Source organism: Petaurus breviceps, unplaced genomic scaffold (genome assembly GCF_028583685.1).
Source record: "Petaurus breviceps papuanus isolate PSGF00001 unplaced genomic scaffold, PetGlider_PUasm1.0 90626, whole genome shotgun sequence".
Taxonomy (NCBI): domain Eukaryota; kingdom Metazoa; phylum Chordata; class Mammalia; order Diprotodontia; family Petauridae; genus Petaurus; species Petaurus breviceps.
In genome coordinates, this window is record NW_027187290.1 from 2,398,159 (window position 1) to 2,421,767 (window position 23,609).

Sequence of the window (23,609 nt, forward strand, 5' to 3'; positions counted from 1 at the left end):
GTCTGGGCCCGGATTCGATCCACATGCCAGTGCTCTTACTCGCTGTGCTACCTGGCCGCCCCGATGTCATTTTTCTAAAGCACAGATCTGCCTGTGTGCTTCTCCCAACTCAATCAATTCCAGTAGTTCCCTACTGCCACTGAGATCATATTTGGCTTTTAAATCCCTTCACAACCTGGCTCCAACCTGTCTTACCATATTCATTGGATATTATTCCCCATTCTGCTCTGTGCAATCCAGCCAAACTGGACTTCTCTCTGTTCCTCATACATTTCCATCTCCCTACCTTGGCAGCAGTCATTCTCCATGGCTAGAACACACTCCTTTCTTACCTTCACCTCATAGAATTTCTTTTCTTTCTCAAGACTAAGCTCAAAAATTGGAAACTGAGGGGATGCCCATCAATTGGGGAATGGCTGAACAAGCTGTGGTATGTGATTGTGATGGAATACTATTGTGCTATAAGAAATGACAAGCAAGACACTCTCAGAAAAACATGGGAAGACTTCCATGAACTGATCCAAAGTAAAGAGAACAAGAAATAACATTGTACATAGTAACAGCAACATTACATAATGATCAAGAATGAATAACTTAACCCTTCACAGCAATACAATGATCCAAGACAATTCCAAAGGAGTCATGAAGAAAAACTCTATTCACATCCAGAGAAAGAACTGATGGAGTCTCAATACAGATCAAAGAATACTATTTTCACTTTCTTTATTTTTATGTGGCTTTTTTCTTACGGTCTGTTTCTTCTTTCATAACACAAATAATACGGAAATATATTTTCCGTGATCGCACATATATAAGGTACACCAGATTACTTACTGTTTCAGGGAAAGGAGAGGGGAGGGAAGAAAGGGAGAGAGAAAATTTGGAACTCAAAATAATTTTTAAATTAATGTAAAATATTATCTTTACATGTAACTAGAGAAAATAAAATACTTTTTTTTGAAAAAGACTCAGCTCAGGCATTTTCTTTTCCATGAGGTCTTCCCCAATTGCCCCAACTTCTAGTGTCTCTGTCCCAAATAACCTTGTTTTTAATTACTTTGTATATACTCATACTTATTCACTTTGTTTCTACTTACATATGTACTTGTCTTCCCCCATTGAAATGTAAGCTCCTTACAAGTAGCCATGATCTCATTCTTTCTCCATGAATTCTAAGCACCTAGTGCAGTGCCTGCAAAACAGCACACGCTTTATAAATGCTTCTTGATTGATGCCTACCATGCCACTTTTTCTATAAAGTCACTGTTGAACCAATGACTTACACCCACCATGCAATTCTTCATTGCCTTCTGTCTCACCTGTAATTTCAATGTTTCCGAGATCATGGCATCCCACCATCAACAGCTGTATGCTGTCACTGGGAGAAGACTGGATTATGAAGTTCTCTGGTGTCAGGGAACAGCCTGAGATCACAGAACAGTGGAAACACAGAAGAGATTCCTAAACGAAATCCATCCAATATTCCTCTTCCTCTTCAGTTCTGGGCCCAGGGCCTTGTCCACCAGCAGGGCCTGCCCAAAAACATGAATGAATGATAAAGCACTCATTAAGTGATGGGCAGACTTATTGGGTTTCCCATCCAAGTGCACATTACCATCTGCCATGTGTATAAGGAGGCCAGGCTAGAAGGACTATTGAGGGCATAAGAGAAAGTAACATGTAAATAAGCCTAGAAAAGCAGGCTAAATAAAGCTAAAGGGTGAAAGGTACTAAATGTCAAATCTAGGGATTTTTATTTGCTACTACAGGCAACAGGGAACTTTCTGAGCAGGAGAGAGACATGGTCAGATCTAAGCTTTAGGGAAATCACTTTGGAAGCACTGTGGAGGACAGCTTAGAATGAAGAGATATTTTAAGGCAGGGAGATCAATTAGGAACCCAGGGCAATATTCCAGGTGAGCAGTAATAAAGACCTGATCTCAGGTAGAGGTCATGTGAACAGAAAGAAGGGCATAAATACCAGAGATATTATAAAGTAGACTCAATAAAGCCTGCAAATTGATTGGATATGGGAGTGAGTGGGTGGAGACCAAATAAGCAAGTGTAACTCCTACGTTGTGAACCTGGGTGACTAGGGAGATAGTGGGGTTCTCAAAAGAAATGGTGAAGGTCAAAGAGGGGTGGGTTTAGGGGAAATATATAGTGAGCTCTGTTCTAGACATGCTGAATTTGGAATGCAAACTGGATATACAACTTAAAATATACAACTGGTAATTGGAGGTATAGGACTGGAGCTCGGGAGAGAGATGAGTTCTGGATGTAGAGATCTTGGCATTGCACATGATCATCAAACCCACAGGAGTTTTCACTTTAAGGGTGTAGGGAGAGAAAAGGGTCCAGAATTAAGTCCTAGGAGAAACCCACAGTGAGGAAGAGAGAGATAACTAACGATCCAACAAAGAAGACTGAGAAGTGGCCATACATGGAGAATCAAGAGAAAAAACCAGAAACTATCCAATACAGGAGGAAGGTTCACAGAGATCAAGAAGGATGAAGGTGGAGAAAAGGCCATTAGATTCGGCAATTTGATATCACTGGTAATTTAGGAGAGATCTATTTCAGGTGAATTATGAAGTAGGAAGCTAAAATGTAAGACTGGGAAGTGAGTGACAGAAGAAGAAATCGAGGCAGCTCTTTCCAAGAATTTGTTAAAAGGAAGGGAGGTAAGTAATGATAGTTTGCAGAGGTGAGTGTCATGAGAGGGTTTGTTTTTAAAGGAATAGGGGAGATTTGGGCACGTGTGTAGGTAGTAGGGTAGGAGGCAGTAAATAGGGGAGAAAATGTTGAGAGAGTAGAGGGAGCCATTTTATAAGAAGACATGGGCGAGGATGGGATTTAAGGTTCAAGGCAAGAGTTTTACATTGGTCAGGAGAGGCAACTTTTCATCCAAGAGGCAAAAGAAAATGACTGAGAGTTTATGAGCAGGGGAGTGAACCAGTCAGACTTGTGCCTCAGGGGCATTTGGGTAGTAGAGTCTTATGATAAGAACTGAGGAAATATAGACACAAAACCCAGTAGTTGCTGCTTTCCTGGTGGCTTTTTTTTGTAACAATGCCATTCATCATATTGCTTGGGAAATAGAAGAGAGTCCAATTTGGCAGAAGTCAAGAATATGCAAAGGTGAACAGTACAGGGAAAATCTGGTGAGTAAATTGGAGCCAGATTGTAGAAGGCCTTGAATACCAACTAAGTAATTTAACTTTCTTTTTGTTTTATTTTTGGTTTTTGGGGTTTTTTTTTTTGCTTTTTGGAGGGGGGAGGGTAGGGCAGTTGGGGATAAGTGACTTGCCCAAGGTCACACGGCTAGTTGTTTGTGTGTGTGTGTGTGCGAAGTGTCTGAGGCCGGATCCCAACCCAGGTCCTCCTGACTCCAGGGCCGGTGCTCTACTCACTGCACCACCTAGCCGCCCCCAAGGAATTTAACTTTCTTCAGTAAATGGTAGGGAGCTACAGTAGGGTTTGTTTTTTTTTTGACAAGAGTTGTGAATTAAGAACATGGCTTTGGCAGTAATGTGGCAAGTGGATTTGGATGGAGGTAAAGAGGGAAGGATGAGAGTCAAAAAGATAGGCATCCATTACACTGGTTCCACAAAGTGGTCATGAGAGTATGAGCTAGGGTAGCAGTGGAGAGGAAGGGGCAGATGGGAGAAATCTGCTTCTTTGAATACTCCCCACCATTTACAATGTAGAAAAAACAAAGGATTTGGCCAAGGTCACACAACGATATGATGACAGGATGCAAATGGGCCAATCATTCCAGTTCAGATAAGTGTCTGCCAGGATTTTATTACAACATGCCATTTGAAAATGACTTATACCCATTTTTAAGTAGATATGATGTCCATACTATCAAATACACTGCTATTAATCATGCCTGATATTCATTCATAATGCACTTTGTTTTTTCAAAATGCTAAAATTCTTTTTTAAACCATAATAGCACCTCTTTCCTTTCTCCCCAAGTTGCTCAAAATGTCCTCTGATCAAGTTCGAAGAAATTGAGATCATGGACCAGTTCTTTGTCTCAGTTAACCAGATTCAGCTCCAAGGTTTAACTTAATCTGGAATGATACCTAAGGGCTCAGCACCTCTTTTCTAAAGGACTCATCAGACGTATATTAAGTAGTCTTTATGAAAGAACATTTTGATTAAGGATAAACAACTCAGAAACACCAACCGAATTTCCTTTATACAATTTGTCAGGCTCCAAATTAAAGGAAGAGGGCTTATCAAAATGCAGTTTGTTTCGGCCAAGGACAAAATGAAGAAGAATTACTCCAGATGTTCATTAAACCTCAAATTTTACGTGGTTTGAAAATCTCTTTATAATCAACAACATGGACAAAGTAGAAAATTAGATGAAAAACAAAGCAGGCCTTAAAAGGGATGATTCTACGTGCATGACGGCCATTTTGATCTTTCCCTACTTTGCAGTTCTATGGTACTCATTTGGCACTGACTTAAGACCCCAATAGATATTGTTTTGCCCCAGCAATTGAAGGTCTCCTCTGATGGCCCAACATGTGACAACAGAGTACATGCATGAATAATTTCTCTCATATCCTCACCCAATACTGCTAACAATGAATAGGCAGAAAGTATTCCTTTGGCTCTCTGATTTGTGGAGTGCAAATGAAACTCCTTCCAAGATCTAGTAGAATGATAAGAATATAGGAAAGAGGAAAAGACATGTGACACGGTGTACAATGTGCTCGTCCCGGGATTGGTAGAGGGCTTTCTGGAAAACGACCCCCATCAAACCAGAGCTTCAAGATCTGGGGAAAGGGGATAGAATGAAGGGAATGTATGCTGAGCCATGAGTCAGGGTGGATGGTTGAGTCAGAAGAGGCATGGTGGGCCCTGTCTCTGGTTCTATGAGCATGTCGGTATTCACCAAAGGCAAGACACTCTATAAGAGAAGGATCTAAGCTTTGAGTAATCATCAAATCTATGGCATTCCCTCCATTTGGCTTCTGAATGTTTTATAAACTATGAATTCCCTAATCAGCAATAAGTTCATTCAATTATCTCAATCTCTTTAATGTCCCCTTGACCCATCTCCCTGACTCCTCCCAGAGAAGCATCACTTATAACAAAGAACTTTCAAAAAAGAGGAAGAAAAATATCAGCAAATGATCAACACAGAGAAAAAACCTGATGTTCTAGCTAATGTTTCACATCCACAGACCCTAAACTCTATACAGGAACCCAGCAGGGGGTTTTCTTGTAGCTCTTCTTTGGGACCAAGTATGTCATGGTGCTTTGAAGGAAGCTAAGAGGCTGAGGTGAGGAGTGAATTCTAGGCCTAGGCAAACACTTGTGCAAAGGCTCCAAGGTGGGATATGCTTTGTGATGGAAGCAGGCTATACTACCTTAGTCTAAGTCTCAACTGTCACAGACCAAACAAAAAAAGGCAGCATTGCAAGCCCATCGTAGCAAGCCTTTTCCTTCTCTGGGCAGCTAGGCGGTGGCTCATAGATATTTTTAAAATGCTTGCTCCCTTCCCCTTTCTCTGCTCAGATAAACTCTCCATCTATATCATCAGCATGGCACACTACACCATTCTGAACTTTAGATATGATAAATTAGTAATTTTTAGTTAATATGACAGAGTTGGGGCCCAGGAATAAGTCAAACAAGGAAAAAGAGAAATAGCCACTTAGAACAGGACTTTGAGAAGTACTAGGAAGATATGAAAAAGGAAACTTAATGAAATCAGACCATGTAAAACAATATATTAAACCTGACGTGATAGAATTTCCTTCTATGTTGGTGTTCCTTCAAGTCAAAGTCCTAATCAAGTTAAGGTGATTTTTTTCCTGAGAGGCTACATTACAATGCATGGGGAAAAATACAATGTCACTCATCAAAATATAGATTTGACCCAGAAGCATGTCAAATTTCCTCGTTATCGAGTGTAACTAATACTGAATGTCCCAAGTTTCAGCGGATATGCCTCTCAAGTATAAAGACGCTATGTGAATGTAAATAAATGTCTCCACTAGCTAGGGAAAAAAAAGAGTGTCAACTACAGAAGCACAGACACTTTCTGACTAGCATGGTGTGGGCACACTCCTTCTCAGTCAGGCTACCAAGCAATATTGTCGAGCATATGTCCCCAGAAGAGCAATATGGTCTAAGTCACAGCATGCCACCATGGATATGATCCATGCAACATATCATACATATGGTGGTCTTAGATTCAGTGTTCAAATTAGTGATGGAAAGGACCTAGGCCATCTAGTCCGACTTTCTCATTTCACAGATAAGGACACGTAGGTCCAGGGAGGGATTTGCCCAAAGTCACACACGCAGTATGTAAGAGAGGGAGGATTTAGATCCCTGACTACTGGTTGCAGTCAGTGCTTTAACTTCTCTGGGCCTCAGTGTCCTTCACTATAAAATAAGCGGTTTGGTCTAGAGTACCTTCAATGTCCCTTCTAGCTCTAAATTGAACTCAGGTCTTTTGACACTGAGACCAATGGTCTTTTAACTTTAGCATGCTAGCTCCCTAGTATACCATCTAGGAGCTATCGGGGGGTGGGGGGTGATGTTGAATCTCCCAGAGCACTAGATGCCACTAAATTATCTGTTCTTTAGTAACTACAGAGTAGCTTCGGCTGACTAGAGAAACATATAGAAAATCACTTACTCTATGATGGTACATCATATTGGCCACCATCAGATTTTATTTTACTTTATTTTACTTCCCAACACTAGAAGAATAAAACAAGGTTTAACCCTGAATCTCAGACTTAGAAATTGTTTGGTCCAACTCATCTGATCAAGAAATCATTCTACAACATAATCTACACATGGACATCTAGGTACTATTTGAAGAATTCCAACTTGTTACCTGCAACATAAGTTTATTCTATTTTGGGAATATCAGCAAGCTTTTCCTTATATCAAATCAAAATCTGCTTTGCAACTTTTACCCATTGGACCTAGTTCAAAGAATCATAGATGACAGCATTGTAGAATGAAAACTTAAAAGAACTTTGAGATCCCACTAACTCTACTCTCCTCATTTTATAAAGGAAGAAAATGAGGCCCAGAGTGGTTAAAAAAAACTGACCCAAGGTCACAAGGCAGTAAGTAGCAAACTCAAGTCCTCTTCCCAAAATCCAGTGCTTTTTTCACTGTACCATGTCTAATCTTTCTTTCATGTGCCATCCTTTGAAATACTTGAAGGCAGCTACCATATCCCCTAGGTCTTCTCTTCTCTAGGTCAAACACGTCCACTTCCTTCAGCTTGCCTTCCATGTTGTCAAAGAGAAAGCATTCTTGCTAATTTACCCTCTTTTAGGAGCCTAGATGAAAGATGCCACAATGAATTGGGAAGCTGGTGCCAACTTACTCCTGGGAACTGCTTCCAGCCCAATAGACCTTGACATCATTAAGAGTCTTTGAGCAATAAGCCAGGAGCTTTTGTGTGCTGATCACTGAGCTCTGGAAAAGCATCCATAGGGGGGAATCCTGGGAAGAAAGAGCAATGAAAAAATAACCCAGGACTGAGTTCCCCTTCTGTGTGCTGAATAAATATGAAAAATACCCTACAATTATGCAAAAAATATCTGCTACATACAAGATAAAAAACAATGGAAGACTACTAGCTTTTCAGCCCATTGCTTCTGGTGCCCCAAGTCTCAGCACCCTTGTCATCCCCTAATGATTACTTACAAGTTTTATGGCAGCTACAATTTTAACACAGGCTTTTAGAATTCAACGCTAGGCAGTGTCCAAGGTGGGATACCTACTTTCCCCAAAAAGGTAGAGGTCCATTCATCAGATAAGCCTGAGGCTCAAGGCTCTGGAAGTGAAGGAGGTGGTCTTAAGAAGAACATGGAACCCAGGGAAGAAGATTGTGGTAGAAGAAGGAGACCATAGGAACAGTGCTAGCTTCAGTCTTCCACCACAGAGGAGCCATATACCATAGAACTTTGCAGGCAGGAAGAGGCCCCTTTATATGTCCCCTATGCCTAGAACACACTCCTACCTTCACCTCCAACTCAGAATCTGTAACTTCCTTCAACGTTCACCTCAAATACCAACTCCTACTCTTGCCTCCCCTCCCAAATGATAGTGCCTTTCCCCAAATTCCCTTTTGTGTTTATATACATATATATTTATGTGTCATTTTGCCAATAGGATGTAAACTCCTTGAGGGCAGAAAGTTTCATCTTTTTTTTGGTCTTTGTATACCTAGTGCTTAACCTGGAATATAGTAGATGCCTAATGCATGCTTCTTGATGGATCTAAGATATACAGAGAATTCAAACAACTATATAACATCACAAGCCATTACTCTAAAGATAATAGGATCGAAGGAAAGCGACAATTTTCAGAAGGATTGCAAACTGTAAATTATGATCACATGCTTCAGATCACCAACGATAAGAAAAATGAAAATTACAACAACTCTGAGGTTTCACCCCCGTAGCCTACAAATTAGCAAAGACAACAGAAAAGGGAAATAGACAACAATGGAGAGGCCCTTTAAAGGCAGGAACCCTAATATACTGGTAGGGGGACTATGAATTAGTCCAACCATTTTGGATACTAATTTAGAATTAGTTAAGAAAAGCAACTTCAGTGTTCTCCCTTTGACCCAGTGGTTACACTATTAGGCACAAACCCCAAAGAAGTAAAAGATGCAAACAAAGGAATGGAGGGGTGGATAGATAGATAAATAAAAATATAGAATGATACAAAGACAGAAAGACTAGGTGCTCCAAAAATCTTGAGGCTTAAAACTGCACTAAAATTTTTGGGACACTCTGTAAATATACAGATGTATACATATTTACATAAATACTATAATAAAGTAAGTGAAAACACCACAAAAAGAAAGCTAAATAGTGAAGAACTGGGGGAAAAACAACACAAAGTAAAAAATGATGGTCCTGGAAACAGATAATGAAACTCTTCAGTACAGAGAGGTAAATGATTGCTAGGGAATAATATATACATTGTCAGATGCAGTCATTGCCCTGACTATTTCTGGCCTGTTTCTCTGTTCTACAAAGGAGGATTCAATCTGGAGGTGACAGGGAGAGGTCTCCCCCTGCCCAGAAATGCCTGCAATATAATGACAGAAGTTATCAATATAATGTGTTTTTTTAAGTGGTGAAGAGGAAGCTTTAAGAGAGGTCCTCCATGATTTCCCAGTCATCCCAGTGCATCAGACTGATAGGCCTGAGGAAGATTTCTATTCCAGCTGCACCTGTGAAATGTTACAGACATCAAAGTTCATTTCTGGCAATATAAAATGAAAAACTGTTGCCACATTCTATATACTAGCCAGCCATGTGTTAGCTGGCAAATTCTACGTGGGTTGAGATATATACACAGATATACACATATACTCACAATTTATGTGTGTCTGTGTGTGTGCATTGGGAAAGCCTTTCTTTCACAGCGGTTTGGCACGAATATTTTTCTATTTTATCATTCTGACTGTTCTCAGGTAAATTGCTGCATAACTGACCGCCTTAATGACTGATTCACTTAAGTCTATCCAGTTTGATCAATGCTTCAGCAAGAAACCATTGCTGATCCCTGGAACCAAAACAAAGCCATCAGCCAATGGTGACTTTCAGCTTTGTCACGTGTTACTGCAGCAAACATCGAACCATGGATTGTCTCCAGAGCAACAGTACTGTCCAAGCATCTTCCTAGCTATGAAACACATCAGCTGTGGTTTTACAAAAGCAGATTCCACATTATTTTTTTTCACTGGAAAAGAGCTGTGCACTGGTAGCCAGGGGCGCTGGAGCTCTTTGGGGACCATTTCCCTTGTCTGAAACTCACTTTCTTCTTCTGTAAAATAATGGCGTTAGAATAAATGATTTCTAAGATTCATTCAAGCTCTCTAATTCTGAGAACTAAGGGAAACAGCATGGTCGTTTCCTCATCGACCTAGTCTAGCAACTTTGCTAGTTTACTAGTATCAGAGAGATTTATGAGATGCTGTCTACATTACCTTGCCTGAAATCCTTCTCTACACAGGCCTAGCTCAGCAGAGCACAGATTGTAGCAGGCTGCATAAACAGCTCCCCAGATAGTGAACTAAGGAACAGCCATTTTAGGGAAGAGGATTGAATATAGCTCAATAAATGTTCATTAATTAAGCACTTATTCTGAGCAAGGCAGAGGGGCATTATGGGAGAAAAGAATGAGGGTTGGCCTTAGAGTCAAGCAGACTTGAGTCCTAGTACTGCTTCTGATACTTAGTGACTGTGTGACCACAGACAGGTCAGTAACATTCCCAGAAGCCCCGAGCATTTCTCTAGGACAGAAAGTAACAAAGGGGCTGACGATGAGTGTTAGTAAGAAGAGTTTCTTCACAGTTTCTTGCGCATGACAACAAAATCAAAAGGCCAGACCAGACAAAAAAAATGTCCAAGGCACTACGTTAGTTACTGGAGGACATACAGAGTTGAAAAAAGATGGCAGTCCCTAGGTTCAAGGAGCTTACAAAGATGTGTGTGTGTGTGTGTGTGTGTGTGTGTGTGTGTGTAATAAAACTGAGAACATGATCATGTTTATAAGAGAGGTCAGAGAGGGACAAGAGACTTCCCTAAGAACAAATGCTCTGAAGACTTGACTGAAGAATGCTTTCATTAACTTTTATAAAACCCAATAAATTCAATGGAGCAGCATGATACAGATGAAAAATGGTTACACTTGGACTCAGAAAACATGGGTCTGCTATCTTTGAAGCTTGGGCACAGTCTTTTTCCTTTTCTGGGTCTCATTTTCTTTATCTGTAAAGTGAGGGGGTTTGACAAGATACTCTCTAAGGTACCTCTCAGCTTGAAATCTACAGTCCTATAATTAGAACAGATATTGCATGTAACTGGGGCAGGGGGATAAATGAACATCACTATCCCAAGCGCAAGCTGGAAACAAGGATCAGGATAGCATGGCAAAGCAAATACTGGAGTACAAAGATGGGGAGGGGAAGGGCTGATTCCCAACTCTACCAACTACTAATTGAGTGATCTTAGACATGGAGTGCACCTCTCTAAGCTTTCATTCCCTCATTTCTGAGATGGTGACACTATGGAAAAAGAGATATTATGAGGTAATATGATTACTTCTCGAATGATAACACAGATCCACAGCCCCCATTGGCCGTTTTTAACAACAGAATCACATTACAAACCATCAAGTGTTGTCCCAGAACAAAGGATTCTTGTTGTTAATATTAGTTGCTGAATCTTGGCAGCTAGAATCTTGAGTTGAAAGGGACCTTGTCCATCATTGAATTTAACCACACCTGCAGAGATCCCTGAGGAGTCAGTCAACATTGGCTGGAAGATCCCCAGTGAGAAGGAAGTCGGTTACAATTTTTACCACTCTAATTATTATAAAGGTCCTTTATGAGGAATGAAAATTTGCTTCTCAGCAGTGCCTGCCCCTTGCTCTTCATCCTGCAGAACAAGTCTTTACCTTCCACACAATAGCCAACAGCTGCCTTCAAGTAGATAAAGGACTGTTGTGTGCCCTCTATGGTCTTATCCAGGCAAAACATCTCCAAGTTCCTTTAAAAAATTCTTAACTGTAAAATAATAATAATACTAATAAATAAATAATAATAACAAATTAAATTCAAAAAAATAAAAGTAAAATTTTTTTTAAATAAAAAAAATTTTTAACTGTCTCTAGACCCTACATCATCATAGCCACTCTCCTCTGAACACGCCCAGTTAGTCTAAATCCTCCATCAAATACAGTGCCCAGAACTGAGCACAATATTTCAAATGTGATCTGCCGGGCCAGAGGACATTGAGCTTATCACCTCCCTTGATCTGTACACCATGTTACTATGACTACCTGTTCCTAAGAGGTATACAATGCAACCCTGACTATTCAGAACTTACAATTCTATCTACTCCACTGGCCAGGTTAAACCAAATCCAAGAACATTTCCCTCTTGTTCATATATATATATGAGCCAGTTTGCTGTGTATATTGAGTATGAGACTGAGGGAATTGGGGAAATTAGTACAGTGAGTGATAGTGGGAATTGGGTGGATCACACTGACTCGATCTTGTGACTTAATTCTGGAACTAGCTCAGTCCCCTTTGTATTCAATTATGGATCTAGTCTATAGTTCTTTGTTTCCTTAGTCATTTCATCTTTCACCTGCCACAAGGCTTTTCTCACAGAAAATTGCTGCAAAGATTATTTTCTTCCCTAGTAAACTGATTTTTCCTTCCCAATTTGAACTCCGTTGGCTTAATTTCTGTGAACACTTTTCAATTTTATGAAATCAAAATTGTCTATTTTTTCTCTTGTGATTCTGCCTATCCCTTATTTGGTTAAGGTCTCTTTTCCTATATGTAGTTGTAAAAACTCTCTCTTTCCTTCCATGTTCTTCTAATTCGTTAATGATGTGACCTTTTATAGCTAGGTCCAAAGGCTGCCTCGGGAGCCTGTGCCTATGGTGGGAGATCCTTTTCTAACTCTAAACTGGATTTCTACCAAACTACTTTCCAATTATCACAACAGTTTTTCTCTAACAGTGATTCCTTACAGCAGTAGCTAGGATCTTTGGGGTTATTAAATATGACTTTGTTAGTCTTGTTTGGTTCTGTAGGTTGTGGACCTAATCTGTTCCACTTATCAACTCCAAAAAATTAACCATTATCCAATAATTTTGATGATTACTAGATAGCTAGATGGTACAATGGATAAAGTACTGGACTTGGAGCCAGTAAGCCTTGAGTATAATTAGGTGACAGACACGTATTAGCTATGTGATCCTGGGTAAGTTACTGAACTTCTCCCAGCCTGAGTTTATCATGCATAAAATGAGGCTGATAACAGCACCTACCTTCCAATAGTATCGTGTGAGGATAAAATAAGATCATATTTGAAAAAATATTTTATAAAGGGGTGGCTAGGTGGCGCAGTGAATAGAGCACCAGCCCTTAAGTCAGGAGGACCTGGGTTCAAATCTGGCCTCAGACACTTCACACAAAAAATAGCCATGTGACCTTGGGCAAGTCACTTAACCCCAATTACCCACCAAAAAAGCAAAAAAATGTTTTATAAACTTTAAATGATTACATAAATGATCACTACTATTGCTGTTGCTATTATTGTTACCATCATCATTATTATTGCCATTAGTGCTTTGTAGTAGACTTTGAGGTCTGATTCTCCTGGCTTCGTCCTTTCTCATTTTCTTCATTATTTTCTTGAGATTTTTTTACCTTTCCTCCTCCAGATATTTAGTTATTTTGCTTCTAACTCTATAAAATAACCCTTTGGCAGTTTGTTTGGAATGGCACAGAAATAGTAAATTAATTTAGGTGGTTGCCATTTTTTTGTTATATTGGCATGGACCGACCATGATCAATTAGGAATTCTCTAATTATTTAAGTATATCTATATTTCAGCAAAGAGTATTTTGTACTCATATAAGAGTTATTTGTGGGTAGATGGAATGCCAAATACTTTACACATTCCATAGTTATTCGGAAGGACACTTATGCCTTTTGCTTTCATATCAGAGTTTTTTCCAGATACAAACTCCAGGTCCAAATGCCCCCACTCACACCCTAAACTGAACACTCCCTTGTAAGAAAAAGCAAACAGTTAAGCTGAACCACTTGATAAAGTGATCATATCTTACAAAATATACACCATAAGGGGCGGCTAGGTGGCGCAGTGAATAGAGCACCGACCCTGGAGTCAGGAGGACCTGAGTTCAAATCCAGCCTCAGACACTTAACACAAAAAATAGCCATGTGACCTTGGGCAAGTCACTTAACCCCAATTGCCCTCCAAAAAGCAAAAACAACAACAAAAAACCCCCAAATATACACCACTCTGGTCCAGCAGTCCTCCACCTCTGCTGAGAGCAATGAAGTTGTTTTAGTAGCTATTCCCAAGGACCACTGATAGTTTTACAATTCCATAGAATTTGACTTCCTTTTAAAGTTATATATGTGTGTGTGTGTGTGTATAGTTGTCTTTATGATGTAACTTTTTATGGTTCTGAATATTTTGTTCTACATAACTTCAGGCAAATATCTCAGTGTTTCTTGGAATTCTTCATGATCATCATTCCTAGATCACCATAATATTCTATTGCATTCATGTCATAGCTTTTTTTTGCCATTTTCCAGTGATGGCCAACTCCTTTATTTCCCATTCTTGGTTGGCACAGAAGTACTATTAGAGATATTTTGGTATATATGGGATCTATGGTTTGGTCTTTAATCTTCTTGAGGTATGTAACAAAGTGTGGGCCACATAAGGAGTTAAGCAAAAGCCTGAAGAGCCACCAGATCAGCAGTTTCCCAACTGGAAGGGAGTTTCCAACACTCTGCATCCCCATTTTCTAGGTGGGAGACACAGCTATTTCAAGTAACTGCAGTTTCATTGGTGAGGTATTCTCTCCACTGACAGAGAATACAATCCCTCTAAATATTTAGTCTTTAAGAGTTGCCATGCATCTAATATGGAAATGTTTTATGTGACTTCACGTGTATAACTGATATGATATTGTCTGCCTTTCCAATTGGTAGGTGAGGGCAGGGGGGAGAGAGAATTTGAAAATCAAAATTTTATTAAAAATCAAATTTAAAAATAGATATATGGATGGATAGATAGATAAAATTAAAGCATAAAAATGAGTTGCCATGACTGAAAAACTTAGCAAGGGAAATTGTTGGTCACATATGTTCAGTCAATCATGGAGGCTGAAATCAAAGCATTTAAAACTAGAGCATTCACAAGCTTATAGGTGTAGGGCTAGGCAGGCCTTATAGGTCATCTAATCCAAGCCCATAATTTTACAGAACTGAGGCCCAGAGAGAGGGAGTGATTTTTCCAAAAGTTACACAGATGGTAAGTGGTAGAGCAAACTCAGTGTTCATTCCATCACACCTTGCCATCTCTCAAGGATCTGCCATAGCCGGTGTTCTTCTGGAAACAGTGTTACTCCCATAACACACTGAGGCAGTGGAGGAAGTCATCAGTGGAGAAAGGAAGTTTAATGAAGCTCTGAGTGGTTCCATTTTGACTTTTAAAATGGAAAAATCAGGATCAAAACCAGGTGCTTTCCCCTTATGCTTTCTGGGCAATGGCAATCTCTGAGCAGAGTTAACATGACATACAGCATGGTGTTTTACAAATTACCTGAGTGGCTGGCGGCTAGGAATTATTTTGTACTTGAGGACAAGTAAACACATTTTCAAATGATGAATAGACATATCAGGCAGGAAAGTATCACACGCTACTTACCATATTTCCCAGAAAGCTCTCTTCCATTTTTGAGCATATACTTTGCCAAAATAGAAGTAATGTGAAATCCCCTCCATATTTCTCAGATGATAATTGATTTGATGTGATGGCATATACTGCCTCCTTTCTCTTCCTCAGAGGCTAGGCTGACTTGTCTGCCCTCTGAATAGCAGTTGGTTGGCACTGGTAGGGATTCCAGGCTCATTCTCTCCAAGAGATGCCTCCCTAGATGATGGCTGCGAATGAACCGCAAGTGATTTATAAGGGCACTGATACAGAGCTGGAAGATCAACCCCTTCATTTTTATATGTGAAGAACCTGAAGCCCAGAAAGATTGAGTGACTAGTTCAAAGTCACTCATGGATGACACCTAGATTCAAACCTGGGTCCCGAGTCCAAACACAGCACTTTCGACCGCACCACAATGCCTCCCTATCATTTAATTATAAGGCATCTGAGCTTCCTTATTCATCTTGCATTTTGAGAGATTAATAGCATACAAAAAAACCTCATGGTTTTAGTACCTTTTCCACCTAAGGCAAAACATATCCCACAAACCTTTCATGTGGCCAGAACAAAATGGCCCCCTGTAGTGGTCAAAGCCAACAGCTTCCCAGTCGGTCATCCAGAGTATGCTGCCTCTGGCCCATGGGTTAAGGGACCACAATTCTGCTGCCATGCTATGTCTTCTTTCACCTTCATAGTCTGACTCAGTGGAGCTCTGCCCAATGAGAAACATGGACCAATTTGAGACTAGCATTTATTTTCGCATCTGAGAAAACCCTTGTCATTCATTTTCCAAGCAGTCCCATATTTCCTGCAGAGGCATGAGAGTATCTTCTTTTCGTGTGGCATCTTTCAAAGCCATCATATTGCAGGAGTAAATCATACCTAAGGCATTCATCTCCTCTTTGGTTAAAGTATACGTTCATAGGATCATAGATTGAGAGCTAGAAAGGACCCCAAAGGTCATTGAGTCTAACCTTCCCATTTTATAGATGGGTAAACTGAGGCTCAGAGGGGTTAAGGGACTTGCCCAGGGTCACACCACTAGTGAGGCCACATTTGAGCCCAGGTCTTCCTAAGTCTAAGTCCAGGGGGCTATCCTATACACCGTACCACAACCACGTCAATAAACTCACTGGACTCCTTGCCCTGATTACATTTGGAAATGATGAAAGTTTCTTTAGCCCACTGACAGCCACTTAATTGTTGATGTTCTTAGCCTGTTATTAATCATCCCTGTTTGTAGTCAGGAAAGGCAAGCTCGTTAAGTATTACTTTGGGGCCATAATTCTTATGCAGAGGGTTTGTTTTTTTTTTATTATAGTGAGCCTGTCATCTTAAAAAGACAATTTCCAAAGCTCACAATTCTCACTGTCAAAAGCTACACTGGTGTCCATATTTACTAGGTTTCTTTTTCTTTTTTAAAGCATGCCAATATTTTAATGTCTTCAAATATATTCTGTGTTTATATAAGCTTTGGAGTCGGGACTCCAAGAACACAAAGTTTGTTGTTTCTTGAAAACGAGCTTAACCAGTAATACATGAAGAAATCAGGACATGGCATCTCTCTTCAATTTCTATGATGGGGGTCATAAATATGGATATTAGCAAAGCCAAGGCAATGGGGGGTAGTAGACTGAGGGCCAGCCTTGGAGTTCAGAAGACAAGAATTTAAGCCCTACATTGGACACAAGCTGGTTTTATGACCTCAGAAAAGTTATTTAAACTCTCAGTGCTCCAGATGTCTAAGACTCAACGTTGCAGATGAGTTGACAAACTTGTATTTCTATATAAAATAATGATAGCTAACATTATTCGGCACCTACTATGTTCCAGGTACTGTGATAAGTACTTGATATGCTATTATCTCATTGGTTCTCACAACCACCTTAGAAGGTAGATGCTATTATTAACCCTATTTTACCAATAAAGAAACTGAGGTAAACAGAGGCTAAGCACCTTGCCCAGACTCATACAGCTGGTGAGAATCTGAGGCCAGAGTTGAAGCAAAGACTATCTTTCTCTATCCACTGTGCCATCTGGCTGCCTTGAAACACACCTATAGGTATCCACGTATATGGATATGATATATACATGTATAGATGGTATGTATATGTGTGTATTTGTGTGAGTGTATATGTATATATACACACACAGACACATAGGCAAACACCTACACATTTGTATTGTTCTTTGTCAGGTCGTGTATGGCTTTAAAAATACACATATACACATATACAGACCCACATAAATATGCACATATGCCAACATGTGTATACAGACAAGTACACACATGCATACACACAGAAAAGGTGTTAGAAAGGCCTCAGTGGAGTTTTAACCTACTAAAGATTAAAACCGGTGTGCACATGAGCACAGGCCAGGCATACACTCACATGCACTATCACACATTAGGAGAGAACACTAGCATGGAAATCAGCAACCCTGAAGTATGGTCCTAACTCTGCTGCTAATGGAACATTGGGTTGGACCAGGGGTGGGGAGCCTGTGGCCTCGAGGCCACGTGTGGCCTTGTAGGTCCTTGGTTGTAGCCTTTTGGCTGAGTCCAAGTTTTAGAGAACAAGTCCTTTTATTAAGGGGATTTGTTCTGGGAAGTTTGGATTCAGTCAAAGGGCTGCGCTTGAGGACCTAGAGGGCCACATGTGGCCTCGAGGCTGCAGGTTCCTTACCTCGTTGGACCATGGTCAAGTGACTTGATCTCTCAATGACCTTGGTTGTCCCTTCCATGGAACCAGCCAACTTCTCAGGTCCCATGCTTCATGAAGATTTGAAATCCAAAGATCAGTTCCAGCATTCCTGTTTCATTGCTGAGCTCTGCTTGCAGGACAGTAACTATACCAGTGCTTACAGTTATTAGCCCCAAACCAGTATCAGAAACCTTTATTTTACCATAGCAATCACCTGGAGAGTCCCTAGAGTCTTGGCCCATAGAGACCAAGTCAGAGCAGAGAGCTGCACTAACGACCATCAGAGTAGGCTAGACTCATTCTCTGGATACATTTCCAGAGAAGGCCCAGAGGAACAATCAGTGAAATTCCAGTGTAGGCCAAAGAGATGGGGAAACGCATCTTCTCCTTTTCTTGGAATGATGGAGGTTTATGAATGTCAAAGGTGGCATACATATCAGAGTTACAATTGATTTTGCTTAAATGATTTTCTTTATCATGTGGAAAATTTCAAGGAAAAGGGAGGAAACGTATGTATTGTAAAAACGAAAAGCATTAAGAAAACTTTTTAAAAATTAAACTAGATTCATTCATTTTGATAAGCCAATGTAGACAGATGATTTTCTGATTTTCCAAATACATGGTCCCTCTGGTCTCAGCTTGGCTTTCATTATAGAAGCCCACATGCGACAAAGCCATCCTGGGCCTTTTTGCATCAGTCCCTATCAATTCTCTATCTAGAGAACTCTAAAATTAGCTGTAGGCTCTGTGGCTTCATTTGAGAACTGTTTCCTCTCTAGAGCTCTCACATTTGGAAAAGTTGCATTTGCCAGCCTAAAACCATCTGGGGGAAATCCCAAATAACAAACATAACATTCTCTGGAGACCATAGAGACCAGAGTATTAGGAGCTACAGGAATATGGGTGGGTGGGTCAATAGTGCTCCTTTTATGATCTGTCAAGGAATTGAGAAGGTCCTTTTTGCTAAAAGTTGCAGGGCTCCTTCCACACGCTGTGACCTCTCCTGTAAGAGAAGATAAAAAAGACTCCATATCGAAATAAGGTTGATGATTGGATGCCTCTGCCAAACAGGCTACTCCTTTAGTTGAAAGGCCTGGGGGACTTGCCTCATGTCAATGGACACAGACTTAAATTTTGGATTATGTGACAGAAATAATCCATCCCCTCAGATGAAAATGAATTTCTTGTTGGTGAACAATGCGCTAGGAGATTAAATAAAAGTGACAGTGCATGCATCCTAGACAGCCCTGCTTTCAAGGATCACCTTGGGCCTGCAGGGCCTGATTTTAGCCATCTAGCACCGATTCTGAAAGCCACAGACCACTATCCTCATAGTGAAAGGGGAGAATGTATGTGCTTCTATATATTAGAAACTCAACATATATCAAGGGGATCCTGAAATACTGGGTATATGGCTCTATGTGTGACTATGTACATCCTCCATCCTCGCTAATCCTTCCCATAAGCACAGGGCAGGAAAAAACAACTTTGAAAACAACCAGGAAACAACTACATGCTGACCCTCCACTGCCCTCTCCTCCTTGTCCCAAAAGATTTTGCTATAGAAATACATCAAACTTAACAGGGAAACAGGTGGGGAAAGGGAGGGGGTAGGGAGGACTCAAAAGAGAAAGAGTGATAGGTCAAGTATTAGTTATATACAAAACAAACTTAAAAGGGTGCTTAAGAAGAGAATGAGGGAAAGAGAAGAGACAGAACAGGGGGATAAAGAGTTTCAATTACGGAACAATCTTGTCAAGCTAGGTGGGACAGTGGATAGAGCACTGGACCTGGACTCGGGAAGATCTGAGTTCAAATCCCACTTCAGACACTAACTGTGCAATCCTGGGCAAGGCACAACTTCTGCCTGCCTCAGTTTCCCAATCTGTAAAATGAGGATGAGAATAATAACAATTCTCTCCTAGGGTTGTTGTGAGAATCAAATGAGTTGACATTTGTAAGGTACTTGGTAAACTTTAAAGCACTAATTAATACTAGTCATTACTATTATTATTAAGAATAATAATAAGTCCATACCTGTATTACCACTTTCTCATTTTTTGTAAAGAGTGGGTGAGAGGGCAAAGAAAGAGCAAAAAAGCATAAGGGGATGAGATGGGGAAGAGACACAGCAGTCATGACCATCAACTTGAATGGGATGAACCCAACCATAAAAGCAAAGAAGAAAGCAGAATGGAATAGAAAGAATCAGATAATGTACCATTTACAAGAAACATACGGGAACCAGCAAGATTCATACAAAATTAAACTAAGGGGTTGGAGAAGATCTATTCTTGCTCAATTAACTTCAAAAAGCAATAGTGAGAGATATTTTTAAGACTTTTAGATTTAAATTTAACTGCTTAAATTTTCAAACAATTATCTACAAATGGTTTGGAGTTATTTCCATTTATTTTAAGTTGAAGGATTTAAAAAAACAACTAGCTCATTATACTGTTCTTCCAAAAATGAATGATGTTTTGGGATCAGACACATTTTCCTAATAAGGGAAAAGAATGGGAAGCTTCAGGAGACAGGGAAATTAAAGAATCACCAGCCTGGGCTCTGCACCTCTTGTGAGTTCAGTGAAATAGCACCTTCCTAGACATAAGTCAAGGCCCCAGAGTTCCGTGCTGGCTCCTTCATTGTTGGGAGCTCTCTTACTGATGCCATAGCAAGATAGAAGTCTAGGACTTGGACGAGAAGCTTCCCAGGGTGCTCCCTCCCTCAAGATTTCTCTTCTGTTCCCCTCTCTTGCTCCCAGTTTGGAAAGGCTGCTGGGTTCTTCCTCCCTTAAGATGGTGGGTGAGGTGGGGAAACAAGAATGCACAGCTACCTAGCTAACTTGTCACTCAAAGTTAGGGTTGAGTCAACTCCCTGGGGACAGGGGAGAAAGCTAGTTGATATTCCTGCCTGAACCAGCAGGTGGCATCACATTCCAGCATCTATACCACCTTAAAGCCAAGGGTCACTCACTGAACAAAGATGAAAAACACAGAGATGATCTCTGCCATGAAAGACCTACTACGTTAATGCACCAATAAAAGCCAACAGTAACCACAGGAAAGAATTCACATGAAAGGCCATCTGCTTCCTTCATTTTCTTTGGTCTCAAGCTTTGGGGCAATACATGAAAACATTTTCACTCTACTGAGGACTTGGATCACAGCTAAGTCGCAAATCGATGACTTTTCCCCTGATCGAACATTTCTGGCAGGCATGAGAGAAGGCACTCAGAAATGCCCCTAAACTAACTTCCAAGGCAAAAACCCCTTTGTGAAATGCTGCCCCTGCCAACCTGTGTTCCCCTTCTGTTTTACCATGTGCCTAGGCTGTAGCACTACTCTGGCTGTGGAGGCCTGGCCCAGAGAGTCCAACAGAACAAGGAGTCGGTCTTTCACACAAGTGTTGGCAGCTGTCGCCTCCATTCTTTGCCAGAAGCAGCAGCTTATCAACAAGGTGGTTGAGTTCTCTTTAGTTGCAACTTTCTAAAAGTGATGCTTTGCTATCTCATTTATAGATAATCTACCAACAGGGTGTCAGGATTAGACATTTCTAGGCAGGGAAAGACTTAGAAACAATTTTTCAGTAGATGGCTTTTGAGGTAAAAGAAAAGATTACTGGGAATCTAGGAATTTGCTATGGTGGAGCATCGAGTGATTATCAGTCAGTCATCCTTTGGAGATACCGTTACCAGGCCCAACACCAAGAGTTAAGCATTCCTAGATCATAACATTACCTACTGCACTGAAAAGATATAGTCTGGTGAAATCACCTAAATTAAAATTCATTACTTGAGTCAAAATAAAATAAGTCAAGGTGAAAAGAGCCTTTGGAGAATAACTGGAAGTCAACGGTGTAAATATTTATTCAAGGGAGGCTCGAGCCCTGGATGAAGCTTCCAGACTCTCAAGTTTCAGGTAACTGTGAAATTAAAGGGCCCTTTAAACTGTCTCAGTCTGCTCATTTCTACATGAATAGGGCCTGTGAAACACCTAACTGGCTTTAGAAATAGGAATTTCTCATATGGAATGTAGCAGAGCTTGTTCAAGTTAGAAGGCTACCAACTAAATTTCCCGTTCTGTGCAGTTTTCAAAAGACCTGGAAGTACAGCTGAGGGCACCATTTCTACTTCTTCTTAGAAAAGGTGCTTTCTGAAAATAACAGAATTCAATAGTTGGATGGGCCTCAGTGGCCATCTAGCCCAAACTGCTACTGACAAGTGGTCATGTGGCCTCTGCTTGAAGACCTCCAGCGAAGGAGAATCTACCACCTCTTCAAGTGACCCATTGCACTGTGGGACAACTCTCATAGGAAAGAAGGGCTTCCTAACATGAAGCCTAACTTGATTCCTTTCACACTTAGCACTTATCTCCAAAGAGAATAAGGCTTTCTTCCACATACCAGCCCTTAAAATACTTGAACCAGAGCTATCTTATCCTTAGACTCAGGCCTCTCTTGTTGGGGCCTAGCTCCTTCAACTTAACTTCAAAGGACATGGCCTCAAAACCCTCCACCATCCTGCTTACCTCACATTGAATATTTTCCAGCTTATCAAGGTACTTCCTAAAAAGGAGTGGCTGAAATGGACCTCCCTCCACCCCACTCCAGCTCTGATCTGAGCAAGGTAGACGGCACAGAATGGCATTCATTAACACCTTCTTGTTCCTGGAAGGTTGACTTCTCTCATACAACCCAAGATCACAAGAGTTTTTTGGCCACTATATCTCACTGCTGACTCATGTTGATCTTGGAGTCCTTCAAAATGCAGAAATGCAGGCTCAAAATGAGGTTAACAAAATATTCATCTCATAGGCCCATTTTATAAATGAAGAACTCTGAGTAGTTTTGAAAAATCTGAATTATGACATGCTATAAATTATTTGGTCTAATTGTCATCTTGTTCTACACTCTGACCTCATCAAATTAACTGTTCCCCTAGACTTTTATTGTCCCCATTCATCTTCCATCTCCCCTCTCTCCACAAAAGGTTTGACAGAGGAGATATGAAAGAAACAAGCACATAATTTGTAAAATACAAAGCTGGATTAAATTCAGGATACACGTTCCCTTAAGAACAATACAAGACACAGATAACTCCAAAGTATGTGAATATATTTTAATTGGAAAAAGAATGATCATTCTCTGAATTGAATTCCTGATACTATCACCCTCTCCCAGGCTTGGGCCTCCTGTATCATATCTTATATGCATGTTATAGCCAATTCATTCTCCTATCCAATTAACTAATATATCTTAGTACCTTCCTTCTGTTCACAGAATTGGAATTGGACAGACCCTCAGTAACTATCTAGTTTAACTTACAAATAAAAGCAACATCTTGCTTTAACCTAAGAGCATATCAGTAATCCATAATACCATTGTCTCTTTGCCTTGTATTGTCCCTGCCCAGAGTTTACTCTAGGAAATCTCTGAATATAGCCTGTGTCTGGGCCTCCAGGAATATGGGTAATAGCCTCAAGTTCCTATACAAGCACCCAAGGTAACAAATACACTTGAAAGACACAAGATAGCCATTATTTCATTTCACAGAAAATGCAGGAGATGAAAGTGACATTTGAAACATCTTTACCTTGTCCATGAAGACA

At 40.4% G+C, this 23,609-nt stretch overlaps 1 long non-coding RNA gene across 1 annotated transcript in view; it reads right to left on the bottom strand.

Moving 5' to 3' along the window:
• Positions 1-1,073: 1,073 nt before the first annotated feature.
• The window catches only part of LOC138143069 (uncharacterized), a 122,405-nt gene continuing 99,869 nt past the window's right edge, over positions 1,074-23,609 (bottom strand). The window contains exons 2-3 of the long non-coding RNA XR_011163597.1: positions 1,320-1,532; positions 1,074-1,192 (exon numbers count right to left, since the gene is read on the bottom strand). This is a non-coding gene — a long non-coding RNA (uncharacterized lncRNA). The remainder of the gene's footprint in view (positions 1,193-1,319; positions 1,533-23,609) is intronic.